General features: G+C 40.5%; 1 protein-coding gene across 3 annotated transcripts in view; it reads right to left on the reverse strand.

The window, feature by feature from the left end:
* The window catches only part of LOC122811822 (cyclic AMP-dependent transcription factor ATF-7-like), a 2,228,331-nt gene extending 2,201,173 nt beyond the window's left edge, over window positions 1-27,158 (reverse strand). For all 3 annotated transcript variants that reach the window (XM_044083930.1, XM_044083931.1, XM_044083929.1), the window contains exon 1: window positions 27,066-27,158. The gene's annotated coding sequence lies outside the window, so the exon portion shown is untranslated. The remainder of the gene's footprint in view (window positions 1-27,065) is intronic.
* Window positions 27,159-27,770: the final 612 nt, after the last annotated feature.

A 27,770-nucleotide genomic window follows, 5' to 3' on the forward strand; every position in this document is an offset into this window, starting at 1 on the left:
AAAACTATTTGTCACATATTCAGATGTTCAAAGCTCTCTGTTTCAAAAGTGGAACAATGGATATGTTGTCATTGATACCTGGAAACATTTTGGCATTGAGTCTTAATTGCCACCTTGTCTCACTTAGCTCTAAAGCCAGTTTATAAGAAAGTGGTTAGTGCATTGTATAACCATTCAGTTATTTGCACGAAGTTTAGGAGACTTTTATTCTTTATTATTGACCGGGTTGGGAAAAATCAGAGAGGTGGTTTTTCTTTTTTAAGCTGTGGTGTGCCCTTCTATTTTTATTATATTTTTGTGTTTGGTGACATTTCGATTATTCCACCCTTTGTGCGGTGGTTTTGAGTTTGTTGTTGTTGTTTGTCTTTTCCTGGTTAGGGGTCGCCACAGCGGAACTCCGGTCCGCTAATGATTGGCAGCAGATTTTTATGGTGCCGAGTTGCCAGCCCGACGCCCAGCCTTCAGCGAAGGCACACGCATTCACGCATGTCTTTCGAATGCCACTCGACCGTGGGGAGGACATGCAGACTTCACACAGAAGGCACTCCAGCCGAGAATTGAACAGGAGAACCACTTGCTGTGAGGCAACAACGCTACCACTGTACCACCGTGGCTTCCCTGTACCTCTCTCTGAGTAACAAGGCAAAATTTTTTTTAATCTTTATCTATGGCTTTTACATCCAACTGTGCCCTTTTCCCCCAGTTTCATCTGTGAACAGTCAATATTAGACTATTTTTGTATGGCAATAGCTATCCACTTCCAAACTAGACTGCACTACCCCAGAATTAGTAACACCAGAAATAATTAACTTGTGCTAGTTTAGTTCCCCCCTTGAACTGTACTGCCATTTACTTAACTGCAGTTTATCTACTCTCTTGGTACTCTCTCCATATCACTTACCTACAGTTTGAGTCAACTGATTGAATTGCCCATACTCCAGAATCTGGCTGAGAGACCTGTCAATCACTCCCACAGGACTCCTCCTACAATTAGTTCCTACCCTCCTCCCCCACTAGGAATGCATAGGACAGAAGTTATATAAGGGCCTGTATTCTCAGCCCACAACCCCTCCTAAGAGCAGCTAACAGGTCTCTGCCTGCTTCGCTCCCCACCCTACCCCCAATTCCCACATGCCCCCAGTGGTCCTACCTTTATTAGAAGTACAAACCCCTCCCATCTTTTTTACCACCAACCACAACACTACTCCCAACTCTTAACCACTATCTTCCCACTACTACCCCTCCTCTTCTGCTAACACGAATAAGCATACCATACTTATACTCTTTGCATACTCTCTCCTTGCACATCTTACCAAAACTCCATTATACCCCCATTCAACGACTTCCACTATACAACTATTCACACCATCACTCATGACTCACCCTCACTCTGCTCCTCTCCCACCAACTCAAGAACCATCCCTATACATCCCCCACGTATTCTATCAATTAAAATACTCAAACTAAATGCATCCCTACAAGTTAACAAAAATAACCCTCCCAATCATAAAGTTTCCTTAAAATGCAAACTCTTTCACAAACTGATAAAATTAATAACCTCATGCATATCAAAACTTGCCCTCAGTGGAGATAGCCACCCAAACCCTGGCCCCTCCATCCCCAACCCCACTTCTAATAGACTAACAACCACATCATCTCCCAAATCCCAGCCAGTAGAAAACCAAATGACCTCCTTCTGCTAAGCCTAAATAATCAAAAGTATAACCAACAAAGTCCACAAACTCCATGCCACCATAGACATGTACTCCCCAGATATAATCATCCTGACAAAAACCTGGCTAAAACTTCACATTACCAGTGAGCAAATCCTCCCTAATAGTTACAACATATTAAGACTAGACCGACTAAACAAGAAAGGAGGTGGTATAGCTATAATATTTAAACAGCATCTAAACATCCAGATCCTAAACTCATCAGTTCCCCAAATTGCCAATGAAGAAATAATCTATACCAACCTGAAAATAAACCAAAATAAAACCAACAACATAACAGGATGATACTTCCCACCTGGCCATAATATCAGTCCACTAGAAAACCTCCTCAGCTGGACTACCCACCATCTCCCCCAAGAGACCATAATTTTAGGTGACTTCAATATTGACTGGCAATCCTGTTGCAGCAACCATCCAACCCATCATCTAAATCTTCATGGCTTCACCCAACTAGTCCAATCACCAACCAGAATAAATAAAAACTCCAACAAGCACACTACCCCGGATTGAATACTAGTCAGCAAGATTCCCCAGTCCTATATAACAGGCTACCTATCAAATAGCCTAAGTGATCATTTCCCAACATTCCTACTCAAAAAACACCTATACCGAGTTAAACCTGTCATCTACGTCAAATACGTAAAAAAACTACACTTTAACCCAATCACATTCATCTCATCCCTCAAAGACTGTAACTGGCACCCTTTAAATTACCTCAGCCTAGATGAAGTAGTCCAATTTTTCAATACTACCTTCCTAAGCATCATAAAAAAATACGCCCCCATAAAACTTACCAGAACCAAAGCCCAACCCTCCCCATGGCTACAGAAAATCACAAGGTCAAAAATGAAAAACAGAGATAAAGCCTGGGAACACTGGCGCAAAACCAAAACCCCCTGAGCCAGACAGAAATTCCTAAAACTACGCAACAGAGTCAAAAAGCTAATAAAGCAGGACAAAATCCAATACTACCAGTCTGCCCTCAACTCCTCCCAACACAACCCCAAACAATTCTGGACCTCCATAAACTACATCCTCCACCCAGGTAAAATCAATAACCATCCACCTAACATTCCTCACTCCTCAGAAAATATTGCTACCTCATTCAACACACACTTCACACAAACCGCACTATCACTAGCTAGACAACACAACCCCCCTCCCCTACACCCCACACCTTCACCCAGTAATATCCCCACACTCTTCTCATTTTCTCCCATTCCTACCTCCAACAGAATGTGCTATGTTCATCTGTAACTATGGTTTGTAATATTTTAACTGCTAGGATTCTTCATCTGTAACTATGTCTGTAATATTTTAATTTGTGGAGCTTTTCTCCCCGGGCCACTGCTGAAAATGGACCTGCGTCTAGTCGGACATTCCCTGTCAACAAATGTAAATAAATAAATAATAAAAAAAGAAAACATGTAAACTACACACTGGAAGATTAAAAGCACCGAATTTCATCCATCCATTCATAACCCCCTCTCTCCCATTTCTGCACATGGGTTATGTGTGTCATATCAATGGTAATCATCTAGAGCCAATGTTCATGCCACAGTTACATATTTAGAAAATAGCAAGACTAGAATTCTAAACCTGGCTGGACAAAACTGAAGCAATACAGCTGTTTAATGCATAAAGTTATCTTAAAAAAAACCATTATATACACAGACACACACAAGTATGTTTTCCATAGATCCAGGGATCTAAACCTTGTCATCACAATGAACAAAACATGCTGGAGGGATAGGTTCCTGACCCAGAGACTCCCCAGACTCTGGAATAGACTGTCCATACATATCAAGCAGAGCGCCTCTTTGGCCCTCTTCAAAAGGAACCTTGATGATTGGATGGGAGATAGGAAAGTCACCCCAGGGATCATGTCGGTTGCCCTGCTAGACAGGTAAATATTGTGGGAAGAAATAGCCAGGGAATTGTTATGGCTAGGCTTGTATAGGCCCTAGGGCCGATAGCCTAGTACCAACCTCTAAGGTATATTTGAGCCATCTGCAAACAACTTTCACAGAATGTCATTTAGAAGAGATAAAATATCAACTAGAAAAGCAAAAAAAAAAAAAAAAAAATCCAAACAGAAACTCGCCACTCAAATGCATTACTAAATCTGTATTAAAATAAGAAATACAAAATTCTGATCGTGGTGCAGATCATCCAAGCCAGCTTAAGAAAAAAGATGAGGAGGTGTGTAGAGCTTTACTGTTTACATTGTTTTTCATTGCTTAGAGCTGCTAACATCTGGTTCCTTTTGTGAACATTTTTTACCTTTTCTACCTAAAAAACTATATACATCTCTGTAAAGAACTAGGCTACTTGTACTCAAGCTGCCTCATGTGGTGTCAGATTCCGGTTTGCTGTTAGAGCTACAGGTGGGTGCTGTAAAACCTGATTCCAGTAAACTTAAACATCAAAAAGAAAACACACACACACACACACACACACACACACACACACACACACACACACACACACACACACACACACACACACCACTCAAGTTGCTGACATCCACCCATTCATTCTTTGCTCACACCCTTTTTTAATATTAAGTAAGGGTCTTCCCAAATCCTAATATAACCCTGAAGGTGGCCTTCACTCTCCAAGGACAGAGCAACATCATGGTCCATTGCCTCTAACACTGCCAAACTTTCCTCCACTGCCTTACTATTTATTCAGACAAGGGGTCTTGCCAAATCATGCTGTAACCCTACAGGTGGGACCTCTCTCTGCAGGAAGGCAGTAGTCTTGTGGTCATTTTTTTCTCAATATCTGCCATTCCCTGTTTAAGTGATGTTACAGCAAGTGGTGGTTGTCTTTCAGCTTTTCCCAGTTAGGGGTCGCCACAGCGGAACTCCGGTCCGCTAATGACTGGCAGTAGATTTTCACGAACGCTGAGGTGCCAGCTCGACGTTCAACCTTCAACGAAGGCACGCCCATTTACGCATGTCTTTCGAACGCCCACCCAACTGCGGGGAGGACATGCAGACTCCACACAGAAGGCACTTCCCGCACTCCAGCCGAGAATCGAACGGGAGAACCTCTTGCTGTGAGGCAACAACACAAGTACTGCAAGTAAATCCTAACTGGGTACAGTGACAGCATCATCAAAGGTATGACTAACCATAACATCAACCTGTCCATGCCCCACCCCACCCCCTTCAATACTATGCAGAAGTGACTTGACTGTCTCCAGGCATAGAACTGTACTCCTGCCTCCACAGGGACATAACTCAGCTTTGGACACAACCTTAGCCCCCTCAGAATGGGCAAGCTAATGCAAGCCACTCAATCTCTCCCCCCACATGGTTCCTGCAGCACACCTCAGCTGCTAATTGTGTCACCTGGGACACAATCAAGGCCCCATATTTCGACAGATCCCTTAGGTCGAGACTTCGGACAAAAAAAAAAAAACTGCTTTACATGTTAAAATTATTTGTTCATTATAAATCATTTTCTCATATTTAAAACAAGGAGACAGATAACTGAATCAAAAAATAAACACAAATCAAACTATAACAAGTTACATAAAACGGTCATTTTCAAAACATAACTACTAAGACAGAAAAACAAACAATAAGCAGCTTAATGCTGTCATCTACTGTGATACTATGAGCTGCTGATAAACTTTATCATGTAGTCCACGGTTTGATTCTCTCAGTCCCTACTGTCATACAAGTAGAGAGTGCTCCCAGGCTACCCTGGAAGACAGATTTGTGTCCAATATGTTTATCTGGTTAATATATAAACTAAATCAGCATATCCATAAGCATGCATAGTAATTATTATTTTGTGCCTATTATATTTTACTTAAAATATATATCTTTCATTATTCCCAGTACTTGATAAGTCTCACAATCTGCTGCTATACACACATTATATCTACAGAGGTGGTATAATCATTAACACAAACCATTACCATAATGCAAATACAATTTACACACACACACACACACACACACACACACACACACAAAACCCTCTCAACCTCACAGTACAAGAAATTTGGACAAACCCAAAAATAATGAGGTGGCAAAGACCCAAAAATAGGGACAGATTTTAAATATTGCTCCTATAACTTAAGACAGTTGTTAGAATATCAGGTTTTCTGTTAGCATGCATTTTTTTCAGAATATGAAGTCTGAAACTTAAGTGTGTGTAATTATTAAGTGACTTCAGTCCTCAATTTTATACACACGTATGTCATACTTTTAATCAACCAGAGGAGAAGTTGTGGACAGTAATTAAGAGTTGAAGTATTTTATTTTGGAATGGAAGACAGCAAGAGTCAAGTGTGATAAGTTGATCTTCCCAACAAAACAAGTAGGTTTAAAATTACCTGATTTAAAGGGATATTTTACAGCGACACAGTTAAGGCTCTTATACATAACACAAGCAAAAAGCTACAATTCAAAGTGGAAAGGGATGATGAAGCAGGGAGGTAATTTAAGAAATAGGAGGAAAAAATGGGATTGTGAATGCAGATCCTTAAATAGAATAATAGTCATACAGATTATTATATTTAGAAAGTAGCAAAAAAAGAAGTTATGTTCTTACCATAACGTTCCATGTGGAGTGTTCATCTCGCCTTTGTTCTTACACACGGGTTCGGAGCCGATCCTCGGCTCCGAGTCGGCCGCATAGCAAAGCTCTGCATCTTAGAGAAGCTCGAGACCAGGCTATATCCCACAATCCTCCCTGCCATTACTCAGATCTAGTTTGCAAGTAAACCAGACCAACCAAAAACCTCAGGTGCTAAGGCTACACACTGCCACAGAACTTAGAGACACTATCTCACTTAACAAATTAACTAAGGGTAGTGAAATATACCCCATGAGGTAAAAAACAATATACCCGGAAGGGGTTAAGGCATTTCGACCAGACTCTAGTCCTACTCGTTCTTCCAAACACGTGAGGGAGGGAAGGGAGGGAATGTAAGAACAAAGGCGAGATGAACACTCCACATGGAACGTTATGGTAAGAACATAACTTCTTTATGTGAGAGTGTTCAATCTCGCCATTTGTTCTTACATACGGGTAGCGTCCCTAGCTCCGTCACCCCGAGTGACTCATGGAAGAACGTTCCTAAGCACAGTGGAACCAAAAGATGTCCTGTCTTTGGAGGCTTTGTCAACCCTATAATGAGCGATGGAAGTATGTGGTTTAGACCACGTGGCTGCTGCACAAATCGTGTCCAAAGGCAGACGAGCTGCATGAGCCAAGGAAGTGGAAACGGATCTGGTAGAATGGCCCTTAGGTTTGGCAGGCAAGGCCTGATTCGACTTAGAATATACAAAGGCTATACAATCAGTAAGCCATTTAGATAGTGTACGTTTTGTAACTGCCATGCCCTTTTTATTGTCTGCAAACGCGACAAAAAGCTGATCTGTTTTCCTGCAATCTTTAGTCCTGCCCAAATAAAATCTTAGTTGTCTGTGGACATCCAACTTGTGCAGCATATACTCCAGCTTGCTGGTATGGTTTTTGAAAAAGGTAGGGTGTTCTATGGACTGGTTAATATTCGTGACAGAACATACCTTAGGAAGGAAAGACGGATTTGTTCGCAAGGAGACTATCTGGGTGGAAAATTAAGTAAGGCGGCTTGACTGATAGTGCTTGCAGCTCTGAAACTCTTCGAGCTGAAGTAACAGCTACGAGAAAAAGTGTCTTCCACGACAAGAACTTCAGGAGGCAAGAAGAGGCTGGTTCAAAGGGTGGCAACATTAGTTGCGACAATAATAAATTTAAATTCCATGGGAATAAAGGGTCTCGGACGGGCGGTCGAAGATGGAAGGATCCTTTCATAAAAGCCTTACAAAGCCTGTGGGACATAATAGGAGAACCATCCTCACCAACATGGTAGTTGGATATGGCCGCCAACTGTACTTAGTGTGGAAGTAGAGGCTCCTTTGTGAAAAAGGATGGATAGAAATTCTAGAACTTTATGTAAAGGAGCTACTAGGGGGTCCAAGTGTTGGCTAGATGCCCAGTATACAAAGCGTTTCCATTTACTCCTGTAGAGTTTTGTAGTGGAAGCCTTATGAGAGGCAACCAGAATGTGTTGAACTGCCGGAGAAAGTAGATCAGACCTGGCTAGGCAGGGAAGTGGAGCAGCCAAGCTGCTAGTTTGAGGGATAGAAGAGACGGGTGAGGAACTCCCGACGAATGGGTCAGTAGATCTGGTACTGGGTCCAGGATCCACAGTTCCTCTACCTGATGGGCTCGAAGAAAGGGGAACCATATCTGTCGAGGCCAGAATGGGGCTATGAGTATAATTGTCCTTTCCAGGTTCCTGGCTTTCTGAAGAAATTTTGGAATCAAGGGGGTAGGTGGAAATGCATATAGGAGACCCGGGGGCCAATCGTGTATCAATGCGTCCCTGGGGACATCCCCCGGAGGGGGTAGAAGGGCAAAATAGCTTCTGCATTTGGTATTCATCAAGGAAGCAAGTAGATCGCAGCAAGGCTGGCCCCATCTGCAGAAAATTCATTCTGCCACCTGTAGCTTGAGGGACCACTCGTGAGGTAACAGGATGGCTCTGCTCAACCTGTCCGCAATGACGTTGGATGACCCCGGGATGTGCGTTGCTATCAGAAAGCGACCCGTGGACTCTGCCCATTGCCAAATTCTCATGGCCTCTCTGCATAATGGGTAAGATCTGGTTCCCCCCTGTTTGTTTATGTACCAGACTACAGACATGTTGTCTGTCTGAACTGCTACTGTTCCTAGAGGTAGGAGAGTTTGAAAGTGTTGCAACGCCAGGAACACCGCCCTCATTTCCAGAACATTTATGTGCAGGTTGTACTCCATGTTGGACCATTCCCCTTGGACTGTTCTTCCCTGAAATAGTCCCCCGCCACCCTATCAGAGAAGCGTCCGTGGTTATCATGGCCATCGGATTGGGTAGAACAAATGGACGACCCATAGTGAGATCCTGACTGTACACCCACCATGAGAGGTCTTGTTTGCAAGAATCTGTTATCAGAATCTCGTGCGCTAGGGGTAACTGCTGGAACGACCACTGCGTGAACAGCAGCCATTGGAGGAGCCTCATGTGCAATCTCCCCATAGGGACTGCAATCAGGGACACTGCCATGAGTCCCAAAACCTTCAACACTAGTTTGGCCGGGGCTTTCCTGCATTGCAGTAGAAGAAGAACCTGTTCCTTGAGGGATGAAGCCCTTATTGGAGGGAGCTTTACCAGTGTTAAACGTGTATCTAGGTCTGCTCCGATGAATGAAATATGCTGTGAGAGCAGTAAGGCAGATTTTTCGAAGTTTATGGAAATCCCTAGGTGGAACAAAGGTTGACTGTGTAGTCTCTGGCTTGTATGAGGCGACGCTCGGTGGTAGCGGTGAGGAGCCAGTCGTCCAGATAGGGAAACACCCAGAATCCTAGACGTCTCAATTGAGACGCTACCACTGCCATGCATTTGGTGAATACCCTGGGGGCTGAGGTGAGCCCAAAGGGCAGGGCTCATAATTGAAAGTGACTGGCTCTCAGCCGGAAGCGCAGGTAATCTCTGGACGGTCTGGCCATTTTGATGTGGTAGTACGCGTCCTTGAGATCTATCGAGCACATCCAGTCGTCCTTCTGTAAAAATGGAAGGATCGATTGAAGCGTGACCATCCGGAACTTTTCCTCCAGTCCCCTGTCTTTTTTGGAACTAAAAAGAACCTTGAGTAAGTTCCGGATCCTCTTTGGTCTGCCGGGACTGGCTGGATGACTCTTTTTCGAGCAGCTTTGAAATTTCTATTGCTGCTGGGCCTCGCAGATGGGGTGGCACATCTGGAAACCTTCTTTGTTGGGGTGGAGTTGATATGAAGGGGATTTTGTATCCTCTGGTTACAATGCTTTTTACCCAAGAGTCCGAGGTGAGAGTTAGCCAGGCCTGTGGGTATAAAGCCAAGCGACCCCCGACTGCCTCCAGAGCAGGACAGTCGGGCCCCCGTTCAGGAGTGCTGGAAAGGTTTACCAGGGACAGGATCCCTGTCGCCTTGGTTCTGCGGACCCCCTCTGCCGCCGGGGCGACGTCTTCCATTTCTACCCCCCCTCTGCCTCTAGGGGGGGCATCACTCTGTGTGGCCTGGAAAGATCCCAGAGTTTTACGGAACCACATTTTTCCGCCTCGTTGCCCTTTGGGGTACGGTCTAGTTGGAGCAGAAAAACAGACTCCGACAGCAGACAGAGTCTTTCCTTCTTGCTCACACCGAGTTAGTGTCTCCTTCACTTTGGGCCCAAAGAGAGTGGCACCATCAAAGGGGGCGTTGGCGAAGGAAGACTTGAAGGCTTCCGCAAATGAGCACAGCTGCATCCAGGATTGTCTTCGTAGAGCAATCGCTGAAGCTGCAGCTCTACTCGATCCTTCGGCCGCATACGAGATGAGCCTCATGGATGAGTTCACTATGGAGGTAAGGGTGTTAAGCTGTGCTGTTACCTTATCTGAAACAGCAGCATCTGTGTTACCCTGGAGGGTATCTCTCAGCTCCTTGATGAGATCCCTCTGCAGACGTGTAAAATGTGTCAAATAGTTTAGCGAACGCATGGAAAAAGTCGCTGAACTAAAAACGTGCTTCCCATATCTGTCCATAGTCCTAGAATCCTTATTAGGAGGATGAACAGAAGAGGAAGACTCAGACATCTCCTTTTTAGTGGCTGCCGCCACCACCATAGCGTCGACCGGGACTCCCTTGGTGAGATAAACCTTGTCCTGGGGGGCGGTGATAAATTTGCTCGGTTTTCGAGGGACCGCTTCCACTATGTCCGGTGTCTCCCACGCCCTTCGAGCAATTAAATCCATTAACTCATCGAAGGGCGGAGTAACCCAGGAGGTAGAAGGTTGAGCACCAAAAGCCTTCAGCAACACCGACTCGTCCTCAGTGGGGGCTAGGGACTGCCAATCACCCCTCTGTTTTAAGATCTCCAAGATGTCCGCAAATGAGACATCCTCAGAGGGGGATTTTGGGGACCCCTCTGCCTCATCCAAGTCAGTGTCAGATGTTAGAGATTCCTGCGGGGAATCCAAGTGCCTCCTCTTGCACAGTCTTTTCCTCGGAACCTCATTGGAGGGGGCCTCCGGTGAGGCCTCCGAGGAACAGGGGGCACCCTCTGGGGGTGGCTGAGGCAATGGTGCTCTACGCTTTGGATGGGTCATGGGGGCAGAAACAGAGAGCGGCCCCTTAGGGGAGGGAGAAGACGCCTCCGATGAAGTGGTTGTCTGTGCAGGCAAAACCTTCCTTATAAGGTCAAAAACCCCTGAACCCCGGGCCGAGGACTCCTCCGGTTCCGAAGAACATGGAAGCATCCCAGACACGGGGGCCGTGGGCCTCGACCCCGAGGACGGAGCCGAGCCAATCTGTGCCGAGGCCCCGAGAGGGAGAGTCGGCACCGAAAGGTCGGTACGACTCTCGGTCCCGGAACAGAGGAGAGATCGTCGGCTCCGCGACTCACCTACAGGTTCCGAAGGAGTCGAAGTCAATGGTGTCAATCGTGCAATGGATGGTTTCGGCACCGAGGGCTCCACTATCATCGGCTCATCCTCTCCCGGCTCCGAAGACTGGATGGGTCTCGAAGGAGGACCTGTTGGAGATAAAGGGAGGCCTTCTAGTTTCGACACCAATTGGGAGGAAACTGCAATCAACTTGGAAAGGGCCGTGTTCTCCATAAGTTTCTGCACGACACGATCCACATCTGTATCGGATAACGGTCTGGAAGATCGGGTCGAAGGGGCCGAAGATGGCACCGAAGAATGGACGGTGGCGGTAGCTCCGACACCGGTTCCAAGACCTGGGGCTCAGTGAAAGACAAACGTTCGACGCTTGGCCCCGAAGTCTGTGGAACCGGCGAACGAACCTTCGAAGATGAACTCGGAGCCGATGACATGGGCTCTGACATCTTCGACCCCTTCGAGGACTTAGAAGCCTGGTCCAATTTGTCCAAAGCCTCCTGGAAGGCAGGCTTAAGTAGTCCCCTATCTATAAGTTTCCTGCGTCTATCTGTCATGACCCTCCCGCTGAAGGAATGGCATATAGAGCAATCCTCTTGCAGGTGGAGAGGTCCAAGACAGTAGACGCAGGAAGTGTGGTTGTCAGTGATGGACATTTTCTGTCCACACTGACATCTTTTAAAGCCGGATTTGGCTTTTTCTGACATATCGGTAGAAGTAAGACACTCTACTATGAACAATTTTAAGACACTAGCTATAATAACTAATAACTATTAAGTAAATATTTATATATGTATATATAAGTATTGCTATAAGTGAAAGAAGAGGTAGGCCACAAAAGGGGACCTATAAAAATGTGACAGGATTAATTATAATAACACACACACACACACACACACACACACACACACACACACACACACACACACACACACACACACACACACACACACACACTAGCACTAGCACTAATCAAAAACTAACTTTTTAAGAACTATAAGAACTTTTTAAACAAGAAATAAAAGAATCTTATCTAAAATATAACAAAAATCTCTCTTGTCCGAGATCTCGTCGATGTGATCCGTTGCAGCGGCAAACTAGATCTGGGTAATGGCAGGGAGGATTGTGGGATATAGCCTGGTCTCGAGCTTCTCTAAGATGCAGAGCTTTGCTATGCGGCCGACTTGGAGCCGAGGATCGGCTCCGAACCCGTGTGTAAGAACAAACGGCGAGATTGAACACTCTCACATCATATACCAAGAATTAAGCCAACACGGGAATGGGGAAAGGAGATTCTGCTGATAGGGATGACTGCATTTAAGAGTACAGAGAATACAAAAGACAGGACTGGAATTTACTGAAGGAAGATGGGAAAGGAACAAAGGTATTAGGAACAAATAATTAGAGAAGGAAATGTAGTAGAATGGAAACAGGCCAAGATGACATTTGGATTGCAAGCTAGTGACTGCCTTCCCTATCAGGGAATGATATCAGCATATAAACAAAGAGAAAGGGATAAGGAATCCTAAATAAAAAACCTGGTCGAGTTTTTAACTGAACCTAGAACAGAAGCTGCTGTTAAATGAATAATTAATAGGGCATATAAAATATTGTATGTTAACTACAGAAATTAAATCAGAATATGCCAAAAAAGATGGGGAAGAGAGATTAGATATGCAATTCATAAAGAAAGAAATGGGAGGACATACGTATGGCTCCCAAATATACAACAATCTCTAGAAGATTTTATACCCTAAGCAGACTCAAAGAATTATTCAAGTAGGTGGCAAACACTGGAGGTCTCATGGGGAAGAAAGAGGTAACTGGGAACATATGTCATTTCACTCCCAAAAAAACTCCAGAATCTGGCTGAGAGACCTGTCAATCACTCCCACAGGACTCCTCCTACAATTAGTTCCTACCCTCCTCCCCCACTAGGAATGCATAGGACAGAAGTTATATAAGGGCCTGTATTCTCAGCCCACAACCCCTCTTAAGAGCAGCTAACAGGTCTCTGCCTGCTTCGCTCCCCACCCTACCCCCAATTCCCACATGCATGCATTGGCAGACTTTAAAAAAAATCCTTGCAGTGTACTGTTGGAATACCTGACAAGCAAATAAGTGTAACTAAGGAAATGATGTTTTTTTTTGAGCTGGGATACAGGATCTGAATTACCTAGACACAGTAAGGCCTTGTTAATTAAATTTTGGTGGCTGCAAATCAATCAATTACTAGAAAATGGAAATCAAAAATCTAAACCAATTGTACCTGAAGTAATGAATATTTTAAGAGAGATAAAAGAACAGGAGGTGGGATATTTACAAAAACGGTAGGAGTAAATTACATAAAAAAAAAAAAAGAAAATTATGGGAACAATATGCGCAGAAAAACGTTTAGGAGAAGGAATGCAGTTAAGAGAAGGCAAGTAATGAACAATGTACTCAATGTTGCTTAGATTATAGGATATATAACAATACATGTGATGCAGTCTTCTTATTCTTCTTTCGGCTTTTTCCCGGTTAGGGGATGCCACAGCGGATCACCTGTCCACTCATGACTGGCAGTGGAGGTTTACGGTGTCGAGTTGCCAGCCAGGCGTCCAACCTTCCATGGAAGGCACACACTCATGTCTAGGGCCAATTTAGAGTATCCAATCAACCTACAACATGTCTTTGGGATGTGGGAGGAAACTGGAGCACCCAGAAGGAATCCCACGCGACCATACATGTGATGTATAATGTTTGTAAATGTAAACTTTTTAATACAGTTTAATTACTTCTACATAAATATAAGTCTGACAAGTGATAATTTAATAAAGGTGTTTACAAAATATATTCACACAATACAATCTATGACAAGCCTGGCACAGCCAAAGGACTTGTCAAATAAGCTGCCAGCTAACTGGGCTTTTGTACTCCCAAACATATGGTGACATGATACTGCAAAAAAGAGCTGAAATATACTCCCAGAATGTGGCTCAATCCATAGCTTAATCTATCACATCCTGCAAGTAAAATTTATTTTAGTTTTACTTATATGTTAACAGGGTTGGTGGACTGGATGACTTGGGCGAGACACTAAGCAGTGGATGCTTAAGTATTACAAGTGCATTTGCAATGCAAAACAAGGAAAGATGTATTCTTTGCTGCAATCCTGCTATATGGTCTCCAACCCTCTCACTAAAGACGTCATATTTAATCTACAGGAGTGTTCTCACCAGTATATGGAGCATGCACTTTCAAGCATCACCAATATATTTGCCACTAACATCAAAATGTTACACTTCACACAACAAGGTCTGCCAGTGCTAAGCATCTCTCATAAAAGAGGAATATTTTGCACAGCTTCTTACCTCAGACACTGCTCATCCCCCTCCAACTACTCACACAAAATGCTGTAAACCAAAATGCTCAGCTTTTACCCCTACAATGTGGGTTACCCTTCTTAACCATAGAAAATCCTTACCCACTACTCAAAGCTTTTCTTCTTCTTGCCTCAAAGCCCATTTACTCAAAATGGAGCTGTAAACTGGCACCAGCTGAGCAAATCATCATGCAAGTATCTCACTTCTTCCTGTAACCACTACTACCATCTGACCTGGATTCTGCCTCTCCAGCACTACACCAATTATAGACTTGACTGCTTGTCATTTGGTGGGTTGTATCATCAGTTGCCATAGTGTACTTCTAATCTAAAATGAATAAGAAAACAGTAGCGAAATTCACATTCACTTCATCCAAGCTTAGTTTAAATCTAAATTTTGATAACATAGTTATAAGAAACAAGTTATTGCAGAATATAGGCTCATGTGCTCTATTTTGCTTACGAGTTAAAAATTCAAGTCTAACTTTCTTCTACAATTTGAAAGAGCACTAATCCGCCTACAGGCCTATGGCACTTCAGATGCGTTCAGCTTTAGAAACCGACAAAGCCTGACTGATATAGTCTCTTCAATAACTGAAAGAAACAGGATTCCTTTCCCCCAAATCAACAGCACTATTCCTTGAACATGCTGCATGACAAGATTCTCCTCTATTATTTTAGCTCTGTATTCTAACATCTTAAGGATTATGTTTAATTTAAAAAAAAGTTTTGTTCTTCTTGTTAAATGGCCTTAGCATGCACTCAAGTGAATTAAACTCCACATCAGAGTGTAGCCATTCAAATACCAAACCTTACAAATTAATCACTCAAGATGAGCTACCATACTCACAATCACTGTCGGAAAGGAAAACAAACTTTTTTTGTGAAGACTATCAAAGTTCACAAGTTGCAGTCTTTCAAGATTTTCAAATGCCAGGCAGGCAAACTGAAAGGGAGGGGAGCAGTACTTCTGTTTTTAAACTATGTTATTTTTATTTATTTATTTATTTACTTCAGTGTGATGATCGGGGAAGTCCACTGGGCCTAAAAAGAGCCCGTTTTCAGTGGAGGCCCGGAGAGAAAAGCTCCAGTAACAATGACAAACATATTAGCATGTACACATACAAAGCAAAGAAGTTATACAGATTTATGCAGCATTCTACAGTAAAAACAAATTCTACAATAATAATAACATCTAGTAACTGTACAGTCTAAGAATCATTAACAGTGAATTACAATTGAAATTTTTACATTCTACAATAATAGTAGTAAAAATCTAGCAACAGTACAGTCTAAGGGTCATTAACAATGAATTACAATTGAGGATGAGACTTAACCCATTTGAAATTATTTAGTCAAATTTACACAAATCTGCAACACAACTGTTCAAAGAAGTAAGCAAGCCTCTGATGTCTCTGATAAAGATATTCCTTCACTGTTTCTCGGTGGACTGCAAAGCAAGCTGTGCTCCAGTGCCACAATTTGGCATTAATGACATACTATTCTGTGCAACCGTCCAGAAACTCAACACATCCCACATGCACGTGTAAACGCACAGAAACTTGTACATGGACATACCCAAGGTTATATGATATACATACATACATACACACACACACACACACACACAACAAGTTTCCTGTGTGTGTGTCAAACACATACATTCAAATAAAACAGTTCTAATATGATGACTTCTTCTTCTCAAATACACATCTTACAGAGCCAGGAGTTGGTCATTAAGGTTTTACCATAGAACAAAGACTCAAAGACTCACTCATTCCTTCCAATATGTGGTGTCCTTTGATACGGGGGGGGGGGGGTTACAACCAGGGAATCATAAGAATCATTCTTCAGTGGCCAGAAAGCATGGTACGATACCCGTTATGATGGCCCCAGTATGACTGTGAATGTCTGCACTCCATGACATGTTCTTCAGTACCAATATGTAAAAGATGAGACATCCAACCGATCCCCCAAAGCAAATACCGCAAGACTCTACTGACACAGGGACATACACAGGAGTAAAATATTTAGGCCATGGAGCTGTGGCATGCATTAAGCAAGTCTTCAAATCAATTTCATTTATCTGGCCACTCTACACATGTTCTGATATGTATTACTTGTATCCAAAAACCAAGAAAGGCACAGCTTCAGGAGCAACTTAAATTCCATAGAGAAAACAAGACATAATTTACAACTGCATAAAAATTATGCAGACCTCAAACTCAAGAGAACAATTAGAAAAGGAAATGTAGAGCCCTGAAGAGGTGCAACAGGGAAGGAAAACTGGGTTCCTATCAGAATGACGAAAAATCAAAATCTCGAACGCTCGGATGAGCGAAAACGCAGGTAATTGAAATCGATATTATGAGATCGCAGTACAGTGAAGATCGGAAAATTTGCCCTTTCCTCAATGTAGTGCAATCTTGGAGTTGGAATATATTTTTAGGGGGGCACAGCCCCCCAATAGCGATTTCGATTACCTGCATTTTCACTCATCTGAGCATTCGAGATTTTGATTTTTCGTCTATGTAATATAGACCCGGAAAACCAATCTGACCATTAAAGGGAACATAAATGATACCAAACAACATCTTTGTGGCATTTTGATCAGCTACGAAGAAGTGCGCAACATTTTTTTTTTTTTTTTTTAGAAATGAGACACTACAACAGTGATAAGGTACTCCGTGGTTGTGTATTACTGTGTAATAACATCACGACTCTTGGAAGGACAAAACACTACGCTTCACCTTTATCCAACTAATACAGTGATATTATTAGACAATATACTGTGCACCACCACACTTTACAACACAATAAAATATGTATCAAGTTAAACAGGAAGTCCTGTTAAGTTTATCAAAGTTGTCCCCCTTCCCCCAGACAAAACACTAAAGCTAAATTCGGTAAATGTACAGCTTATCTAAAAGTGGACACATCAAATACAACAAATCAGTTAATAACACGTGGCCAAATTCAAAGCCTTAAAGGGGAAACCGTAGCTAAGGAAACCCAAAAGAATCACAGCACTTCTCTGGACTTCAAATTTTGGGAGGACAGGCTGCTTGCTGTGTATGACTGGGACAGCCAATCACTTAACCCCATTAAGAAAATAAGGGGGAAAAGAGCAGCTGCACTGGCACAGGGTAACAAACCAAGTGCACTGGTGCTATGGGTGGTGCAACAGCAATGAAAACCTGAGCAGCCAGTTAAAGACTTGATGTAATACTGTCAATGAGCTACAATAAGAAGGTAGAAAACCTTATAAGCACAACAGAATCCAAAAACATCGGAAGCAGTAGCAAGTCCACAAAAAAGCACTGCCAATAATTGTATACAACCCACACTACCTTTGGCCAGTATACTATATGGCATATTCACTGTAATGCTTTAAATTTCCCCTAGTCAGTATGAATACCTCCTTGGGATTCCCCTGAAAAATATGCTACTGACCTACTGGAACTAACCTGGTCAAGGTGTAAATAAAATAAAATAAAAATAAAAAAATCATAAGCAGAAAATAAAATTTAAATGTGAAATATACAAACTCTGTAACTAGCAAAATAATAGCGAAGTAGTGCCAGGAAGAGATTACAGGCAAAGAAGAAATGCCCAACACCAGAAAATAAAATGATTAGCCTTTCTGGCATTGTCTAAGGGACAACATTCAGAAAATATAAACTTGCTGAACACACACACACACACACACACACACACACACACACACACACACACACACACACCTACTGCATGACAGATGCCTTGCTAGATTGAATACAGAACAAAGGGATCCCACAGAATCCCGAAAAATCATTACAATGGGGAATGGACATATTTAACCCATTACATCAACTGTTGCCAAGGTTTTAGAACAATACCAAGACTCTGGCACCTAAACCTACACATCTCATGTTTTTTTCTACAATTCCACTACAGTACGAATTACATAAGAGACTAGCACAAAGATTCACAACTACACCCTGAATATGTGTTTGGCCCTATAGTCCCAGGTTCAATACCCTCAGCTGACACTTGTGCAACTGTGGGAACGTCACTTAATCAAAAATGGTTTCCAGGCTGATATTGTAAAAACATAACCTGGTGGACCCACTATGCAAACTTAACAAATTAATAAAATATTAAATTACTACTAATTAACCAATAATTAATATTTCATGTGTGTTTCTTCTGCAACTATCAATCACTTCCACCTTATAATTCAAACAGATGAACTACATGAGAGCCAAATTGAAGTTATCATGATTTAACCTGAACATTTAACATCTGAAAGGACGCGGTAAGAATTAGGTCAAAAAGTCAAAGTAAACAGAGACTGACCTTACATACAGCAATATGAACACCAGTAAAGAAACACCATCAAAAACTTAACATAAATAAACCAATATATATCCACACAGAAATACTGTGAAACTGTTACTTATTTAACTATTTCAGCTGGACACTATGACTCTTTCACGACCAACATCTGTGACATGTCAACAAACCAATCTCATCTCAGAATGGAAGCATACCCAAATATTGACCCAGTTATATACTTAAACTCTCAAAATAATAAAGAAAGTAACAACCAACAGATTACAAACTGTTCGTGGCATACTATTATCCCTTTGGCTCCTCAGTCTGTCCTGTTCCCCAACTACTGGTCAAACGTTGAAAATACTGGTAGAATACAATTTTTCTATTGGTAATGAATTTAAAAAGGAATTGGTGGACTTAGAAAAAATTTAAAAAATATCCTGCATTGCCAATCGAAAATAAGCATTTTGAAAGGTGCTTGAACTTGGGCATTGTTCCTAAAGGGTTACATTTCTTTAAATATCCCAATGGCGTCAAACATTCCAATCCATTTTTTCTTAAATTAACTGAATTTTTATTAAACAGAAGTGGACTTAAGTTTTTACATTTATTGATTCAACATAACAGTTCCTTAATCCAAGAGATTCAGATGTAGTCCTAAAGGTTGACTAGAAAATTCAGCAGGCATTAGGACAAATGCCTACTACGCTTAAGGACTATGATTTAGTACTTCAGACTGTGAAAATATTCAAACAAATTATTATCAAACAGAAGTTAAGTAAAATTACAAGGGACAGTCTTGAATATGAAAAGAAAAGACTGCCTATGCTGGTCTTGATCCCGGTTATCATAACAATAAATACAATAAAATCATCAATGTTTATTCCACCTTAAGAAAAGAAGGAACTTCTTATTTGGCCAATAGAGAATCAAGAAGTGAATCAGGAAATGACGATGACAAACAAGCTGAAGTTCTTTCTGGAGTCATCGAGGAAACAGTGCTACAGAAAAACAACATTTTGGATGCTTCAGGAGGAATTACTGAACTGCCTTTTTACCGTTGGAAGAAACAACTAATAGTTGGGTCCCTTAGAAGCACAACCAAAGAAAAAGGACAGAGCTACCAAAGCAACGGCAAGGTTACTGGAAACAAGAGAAAGAAGAAACCAGACTCTATAATGGACTAAGATATTCTTCCAAAATATTTTAACCTGTCTAGCTGTATTTTTCACCAGTTAGTAGGTTTGAATTTTATCCCTACAAAAAGGGCTGATGTTAGCAGTGCTTTACTGCATTTGAAATATTTTACATGTAAAATTAAACTTAAATTATTTGTTATACGACAGTAATTTTCCCAAGAAAGTTTTTAGTAAATCTTCTACATTTAATCCTTCACTTAACAGTACTTTGAATGTATTTAATCCTTCACTTAACAGTACTTTGAATGTATTTAAGAACATTTGTTAAAAAGACATTCGCCAGCGTTTAAGCCACAAAGCTAGACATTTTTATTTTAATTTAAATAAAGAAGAGAGAAAAGCTTTGTTTGAATTAAAAAATAACACTACATTGAGATACATGATAAAGGTGAGGGCTTGGTGATAATGGATCAAAACAGATATGCAGAAGTTATGGAAAGTATGTCAGGAAATAAAGGTGAATATTTAAAAGTTGGTTTGGATGAGATTCAAAGCAAGCTTTAAAAGCTATAACACTGTTTTTATATGAATGCCTAATGGATGGTACCACTGATCGAAATTTGTATTAATTTATTAATAAAGAAACCAATGTTGCATGTACTTTTTGGCATACCAAAGATCCATAAAGGTCCAATAAACCCACCTTTCCGACCTACTGTGCCAGCGCAACACTATGCTACTGAAGGTATTCCTTTGATGTTAGAGTATATTTTTAATCCCTTAGTACATAAACTGAATTCCTATATAAAGGACTTGTGGGATTTCTTAGACAAAATCCGAGAGTTTGTAAACACTTATGAATTTAACACTATTAAACATGCATGTGTGACTACAGATATTTGTTCACTTTTTATGTGCATTCCACAGGATTTAGGTGTTGAAGACGTCAGGAATTTTTTTTAAGCAATTTTAGTTTTCTTAAAGGTTATGATATTAAGTTTTACTGTAGTTTGGTAGAGATTTTATTAAGCAATAATTATTTTTTGTTCAACAATAGCATTTACAAACAGGTATAAGGGGTAGCCATTGGGTCTGCAGTTGCCCCAACCTTTGCTAATTTGGTTCTTGGCTGGTGGGGGCATGTAACATTTTTACCCATGGCCACCACTAACAAAGTAAGAGTATTATAATCGAATTGCAGATGATATATGTTTGATTAATGAAGGGACTGAGAAAGATGCCATATCTTTGATTGAGTCCTTGAATGTTAAATCTGACTTTTTGAAATGTACCTTGGGGAATGTGGGTTAGACATTTCCTTTTTAGATGTATATTTGAAATGGAATGAATTATACAGCAAGTTTGTTAACAAACAAAGTTCATAGAAAGAGTACTTTTAGTAATTACTATCTGAACTATCACAGCAACCATCCAAGATGCATTAAAAACAACATTCCAAGAGATCAACTCATTACAGCCTCTGGGGTGATGTCCGAGGATGGAATGTTTGAGGAACAAATTCAGTTTATTATTAATTTAAGCATTGAAGATATAATATTGATATGCTTAATATAACTGCCATAAAAATTAGAACAAAACGGAAAACTTGTTTTCCCCCTATTTTGTTGAAATCTTTTCAGAAATCCACTAGATAAGAACCACTGAATAAACATATGGCAGTGTGTACCACTGACATGACAACTGACAGTTATGACATTTACACAATCATTAAAAATAACCGGAAGATAACTTAGATCTGGTTAAGTGTATTAGTATCCGTCCCAAGTTTGTTTTTAAAAATTCATACAATCTTAAGAGCATTTTACAAGATAATACTAAAATCATGACTATGACAACAAAAAACAAAGGAAAGTGTGGGAGTTGTTCAATATGCAAGTTTATATTAGAGGGGCCCACTTTATATTTAAAACACTTTGGATACACCATTCAGATTCCAGGTGTTTTCAACTGTAAGTCCAAAGGGGTCATTCCCATTACTATATGCACAGAATGTAGTGTTTACTATGTTGGTATGACCACACAATGTTTAGAAGTTAGAATTAAGGAACATTTACATGCCATAAAAAGTAAGAATGAGAAAAAATGCCCTGTATAAGCACTCGATGGAATACTCAATTTAAAAAGTTTATGTTTACAGTTGTTGAACAAGTTTTCACAGACAGAAGAGTCGGAGATTTTAGGAACAATGTGGAGTAAAAAGAAACACTTTGGCAATTAAAGCTTGGTGCCTATAGGTCTCCAGGGATTAATGATACTAATAATATTTGTTTTTAAAAGGTAGAAGACTGAAAGTTATTCAACATGTTTTTTAGTATTTATGTCTGAAGTTGTTTATTAAAGTAACTGAGATTAATGAATGCCAATTAATCTGAGATACTGACTGGTTTAGAGTTTTATATAAATTAACTAGTGAGTTTGTAATTCTTTGTTCTGATGAAGCCCACCTAGGATGAAAGCAGAAATTAAACTATTGGTACGCTAAAGCAGTGTGTTTTTATTTCTTCCCTTGAGAACTCTACAGTTTTCGTTTATTTAGTTGATTTTTACCACTATTTGTGCCCGTTTTGGATTTTTAAATGTCATACTGTACTTAATTAACATCTTGCTTCTTTTCTCTCTCTCCAAGCATATTTCTGTCTGTACCATGCAGTCTTAAATTTGTCATGACTGTTTGAGCCATCCAAACCTTTTATTTATGTACATGCTTATTTTGTACTTGTTAGCCAAGGTATAGCACCGATTCTCCCCAACCTTTTCCAAACTCTGCCAGAGATCACGGTCTTGTAAATGAGTTGCTCAATCATATCATAGGCAAACAAAGACTGGGGAAGTCAAACCTAGAATTACAAGAAGCAGCTCAACAGCTCACAGCCTAAATCTTCTGTGCCATCTGCCACATCATAGTTTATTCCTAAGATAGTTTCCGCAGGGCATGTGTCTTTAGTGACCATGATTCTTTTTTTTTCTTCAAAATAACTAGGTGGACTACACTCACTTGAGGTACCCAAGGTTTCAATCATCCCCTTTTATAAATAAACTCTTGCTACTCTTTCTTTACATTACTAAATATAATCTCGACACCATTTTATTGCCCTCCAATGTCCAAGATTAGTTCTCTGCTTCACTCTCACAATTGCCATGACAGATGCTGCTTCTCATGTAACCTTGAACAGGATAAAGAGGTTATTCGAAAATTAAAATTACATGCAATGAATAAACTGCTTCAACCTTGTCTACAGTTCCTTGCAAACACTACATTTCTAAAACAACATGCAATACTCTACAGAGGGGCAGGTTTTATCAAATATCTACACTGAAAAACTGTTTTCCATATTGATGCACCTTTCTATATGGTTTTATCTTTCTATTGGCTTTGCTTTTTTTTTCCCTTCCCACTCTTTCTTAATTTAGAACACAATGAACAGTTATCCAGTTTATGGCTGTAGTCCTTGTTTGTTATTGCTTACAAAATGCATCATTTCATTGTGCTTTCTTTCTTGCAATGAATTTAAGATAGATTGTAAGTACATTCTTCAAATATTGTAAATTTGTCCCTCCCTTTTATAATTTCTGTGTTGAATGCCCATTATATAACAATATCACCAGAAAAAAAGCAACATTTCCTTTAAGATTGTATACAATCACTTACAAAGACAATGAAAATGACCAGCGCACAAAACAGCACTGTGGTATCCAAACAATAATTGTTTTTTATTCAACTGAATAACCAGCCCTTTTATTACTGAACTCCCACTTACTACAACCCTGCGAAAGCCTACTTAATGCTTTAGTCACAGTGCCACTCCAACATCCAAGCAAAGCATATGCAATTTGTTCAAATCATTGCAAGTGGTACAATGCCAAACACTTAAGTAAGCCATGTTCACAGTCCTTGTTTTTTTAATTAATTTACTTATCTTCTCTGTAACTCGTTAAAAAAATGTAAGGTTGCGAAAAATGTAAGGTTGCATCCTATTGTTCACCAATTTCCAGATATTCTAAAATTACTTCTTCAGCTTTTCTTACAACTAAAGTGAAAGTTACAAGTCAGTTTTTCAGCATGTATTACTCAAGCTCTTACAAAGGGAAAGTCACTCCAGTCATCCTTCAGTCTTTAAAGAAGCCTGCCCTTCTCCCATGAAAAGTTGAAAAGATTAGGATGATGTATCAATTCCCACACCTCCCCCCTAAGGTTTCTAAGGTAAAAAGTACATCAGGCTTCACTGCCTTGTGCACGCACTTTCAGGACTACTGCTTCTGTAAAACAACTGAGATCAAACTCTTCACTGGACATATCTACAGGCTGGAATGGGTTTACTCTGTGCATACCAAGCAGACACAGCTGTAACAAATTTCCCATCCTTTTCTACCAAACCCCATCAACTTTACTTAGCTTTGTAATGGTGGAGAAGAGAAACTGAGTGAATTGCAGTGAAGCTATCAGTGATTTTATTTCTCTAGCCAAGTCAACTTACTAGACTTTCTGTTATGTGTGCCTTTGCTTGTTGATCTTTCATGTAGTCTTCTCCTTTAAATGACTACTTTCCTCAGTCAAATTTCCTTAAAACTACACATTTTTCCTAACCTTTGTACAGCATCTTTTAAAAGCCCAGCTGTAACCCATTCTTTTGATCTGCATATTTATTTCACACAAAGGCATGCTGCTTTTGTGATAAAGTAGAAAATAACACCGGATTAGTGAAATTAAGTTTCTTGAAGATTGGTGGGCAATGCACTAGACAAAGAAGCTGTGAAACTAGGTTCTGATGTACCTGCACTCTTCTTTCACACAATTTTTACAAATATATTCCAGTGCTGTTCTGAAGTACAGTACTATTTTGTCATAATCTGCTTAAGTCCAGAATCCTCATCTTTGAGTGGACTTTACAATTAAAATATCAGTGATCCTCAGTGGGTGGTTGTTGTCAAAGAGCTGTCCACTTTTAGAAAAAATCCTGTGCCCAGATGAGAACACAAAATTCAACACTGTTCTTTTAGTTGGTTACTTTATGACCTGCCCTTTTTATGGCCTCTATAATGATCTTGTCCTTAGATATGGTTACAGACAATGTGCTCCAAATGGCATGTGGCATAACCCCCCCCCCCTAACACCACCATCCTCTATGCCACCCTAAGGCTATAGGCTACTACTTTATTTTTTCCTCACAAAAAAGAGATGCACTATATACAGCAATCTATAGTCATATACAATTAAAGACAAGTAGAGAGATAGTACCTAAAAACTAGAAAAGAAAATAGCTTTGAGTTGAAAAGAGCACATGTATTAAATTATATCTTCTGATACCCACTTCTGCCTACTCAGGCTCAAACAGGAATGGAATCCTCTCTTTACAAGCATAGAGGACACAAGGCACAGAACCTGGACTGGGCACCATTCTACCACAGTAAAAAAAAAACATAACAGTGGACAAATTTATTAGCAAAAAATCCTTCCCATTCTAAAAACATGAAATTTAATTAGCACACTGTTCAGATGCCTGCACAAACAGCTACCTACAAAACAATCAACAATTATACTTCAGCAAAATAAAAGTGTATATCACTAGGAATGCCTTTAACTAAAACGTCTGCTGACATGAAGCATAAAAGTAAAATGCAACAAATGCAGTAAACCACATCACAGAAAAAAAAACTATAACAGTTAAATCCATATTAAAAAGTGACATGTTCTGCTTTTTTTTCCCTGAAAACATAAGCAGTGTTTGATGACATTTGTCAAAAATTCTAAGGGAAGGGCACTTATTGCAGTTTAAGAAAGGCATAAAACTAACTCATGAGTACAGGGATATCATACAATAGATGACACAGGGAAGCATTGCAAGGCATACTTTCCCCAGTTTGTCTGCCTATGTCCCTATTTTACGGAGGTCTAAATAGAAGTATGATCTGCAACGCCTCTGTGATATGCAAATATTTAAAAGGTCTGCTGGAAAGAGGGCAAGAACAGCAACTTCTAATTTCTACAACATTGTATTAACACAAAGTGAAAATTAACAGTGTTTTTGCTTCACAATCTAAAGCCTCAGTTGGCTTCTTGATTTGTTTTTGCTCTAATTCTTGCAAGAAAACACTGCACAGAATATTTCACGAGTATTACAGGCTTCTTGACTGCAAGCAATGCAAACCAAGGACTTAAATTACAGTACGTGCTAACTTCAAGGTAAAACAGACACATTTTAAACAAAGATATTTCAAGCAATATCAACAAGTTTGGTAAAGTGCATTTTTAATTAAGTTAAATGGCAATGATCTCTCACTGGTCGAGGTCAGACCCCTCAATCTGTGTTTACAAACACATTTCCAAGCAGGAGTTCTAAAACAAAAAAGTGGGGCAGTTCTACGATTCCAGGCATAGAAAGGTAGGGTTATGTTCATTCACTGGATCTGCAGCACTACTCTAAAAATACAATAGCTGTAACAGAATACATAAACCACTGTAAGACAGAGAAATAGACAAGGGGGCACTGCCCTACCCTGCAAGTCGCCTAACTGTCCCCTCCCAGTCTGGGGATGCCCGTTGCAGCTCCAAGATCCAGCAGGCCCCCACGCCCCGCCCCCTCATGTGTCTCTTAGGAGAGAGCTACAAAAGGCGTTACTTCGTCTGTCAACTTCTGCTGTACGACTGGAGCACTTCTTGTCAATCAAAGTGAACCAAGGCACTGAATGATCAGACTACTACATCAATCAAAGCAGGATGCAACCCAGACAGAAAAGAGCCCCAAAACAGGCCTTTCAAGTATCATAACAAATGTATTTACACAATATGAAAACTATTTAACCCGAGGAACATCATCAAAAGCTATAGTTTGGGTGAGGCCAGTTGTGCTGCACAAGTATCGCACCCTAAAGACAAGCTAGCAAAACAAATTCCCAGTTACAACTATTACAAGAGTATCTCGCGACTTCAGACAAACAAATGTTATCATCTAGGAGGACCAGAGATACTTACTGATCCCAAGGACTGTCATTTATCAGCTTTAATCTAAAACTATAACGGAATAGTTACTTACTTAGCTCAGTTCGCCCCCTCTCCGTCTCCAGCGGAATCTGACACTCTCCGAAACTCTCGCCTGGGGAAAGCTGTTAACTTTCGCGAGACTTGCGACAGCTGGCAGGAGAGGGCGTTGCCATTCCCACGTGCTTGTTTGTCAGCTGGTAGTGTTGGAGATTGTTGGGTTGCGGAGGTTATACTGCTGGCTTACTTTTGTAAGATGGCGCGCTGAGTGGGAGGTGGTATTTTTCGAAGTGTGTTCATTTTTTAACGGTTTGAATTGTAAATCACATTTGCATTTCAAGTTTATGCCGATCTGCACTGGGTCTTAAATTGTGTTGAAAGTTACAGAAAAATTCAATAAATCGGATTAATTTGTAGTGGACCAGATGTTCTTTAGAAATGTCCTCGCAGTCTGGACTACATTGAAACATTTATCAACGTGCGTCTATGCGCATACCTCTCAAATGTACTTCACTATAATGAACGTTCCTCATATTTAGTCATAAAAGTCCATATTCCTCGCAGTTCCACCTCAAAAAGCTCTGTCACATTCGGTGTTAACAACTTTTTAAACTGACATTATTGGTAAATAATACTGAATCATAGTTAGTAATCAAACATGCATTTTTTCCTGTGAGCTTTCTAGTTAAGGATTATAGAAAGCTGTTAGTGTTCCACATTTTGCCAATTTGTTCAAGATGTTATTGGTAGTTGAGGGCTA

This window comes from Protopterus annectens, chromosome 9.part0 (genome assembly GCF_019279795.1).
Source record: "Protopterus annectens isolate FY-2018-M chromosome 9.part0, PAN1.0, whole genome shotgun sequence".
Classification (NCBI taxonomy): domain Eukaryota; kingdom Metazoa; phylum Chordata; order Ceratodontiformes; family Protopteridae; genus Protopterus; species Protopterus annectens.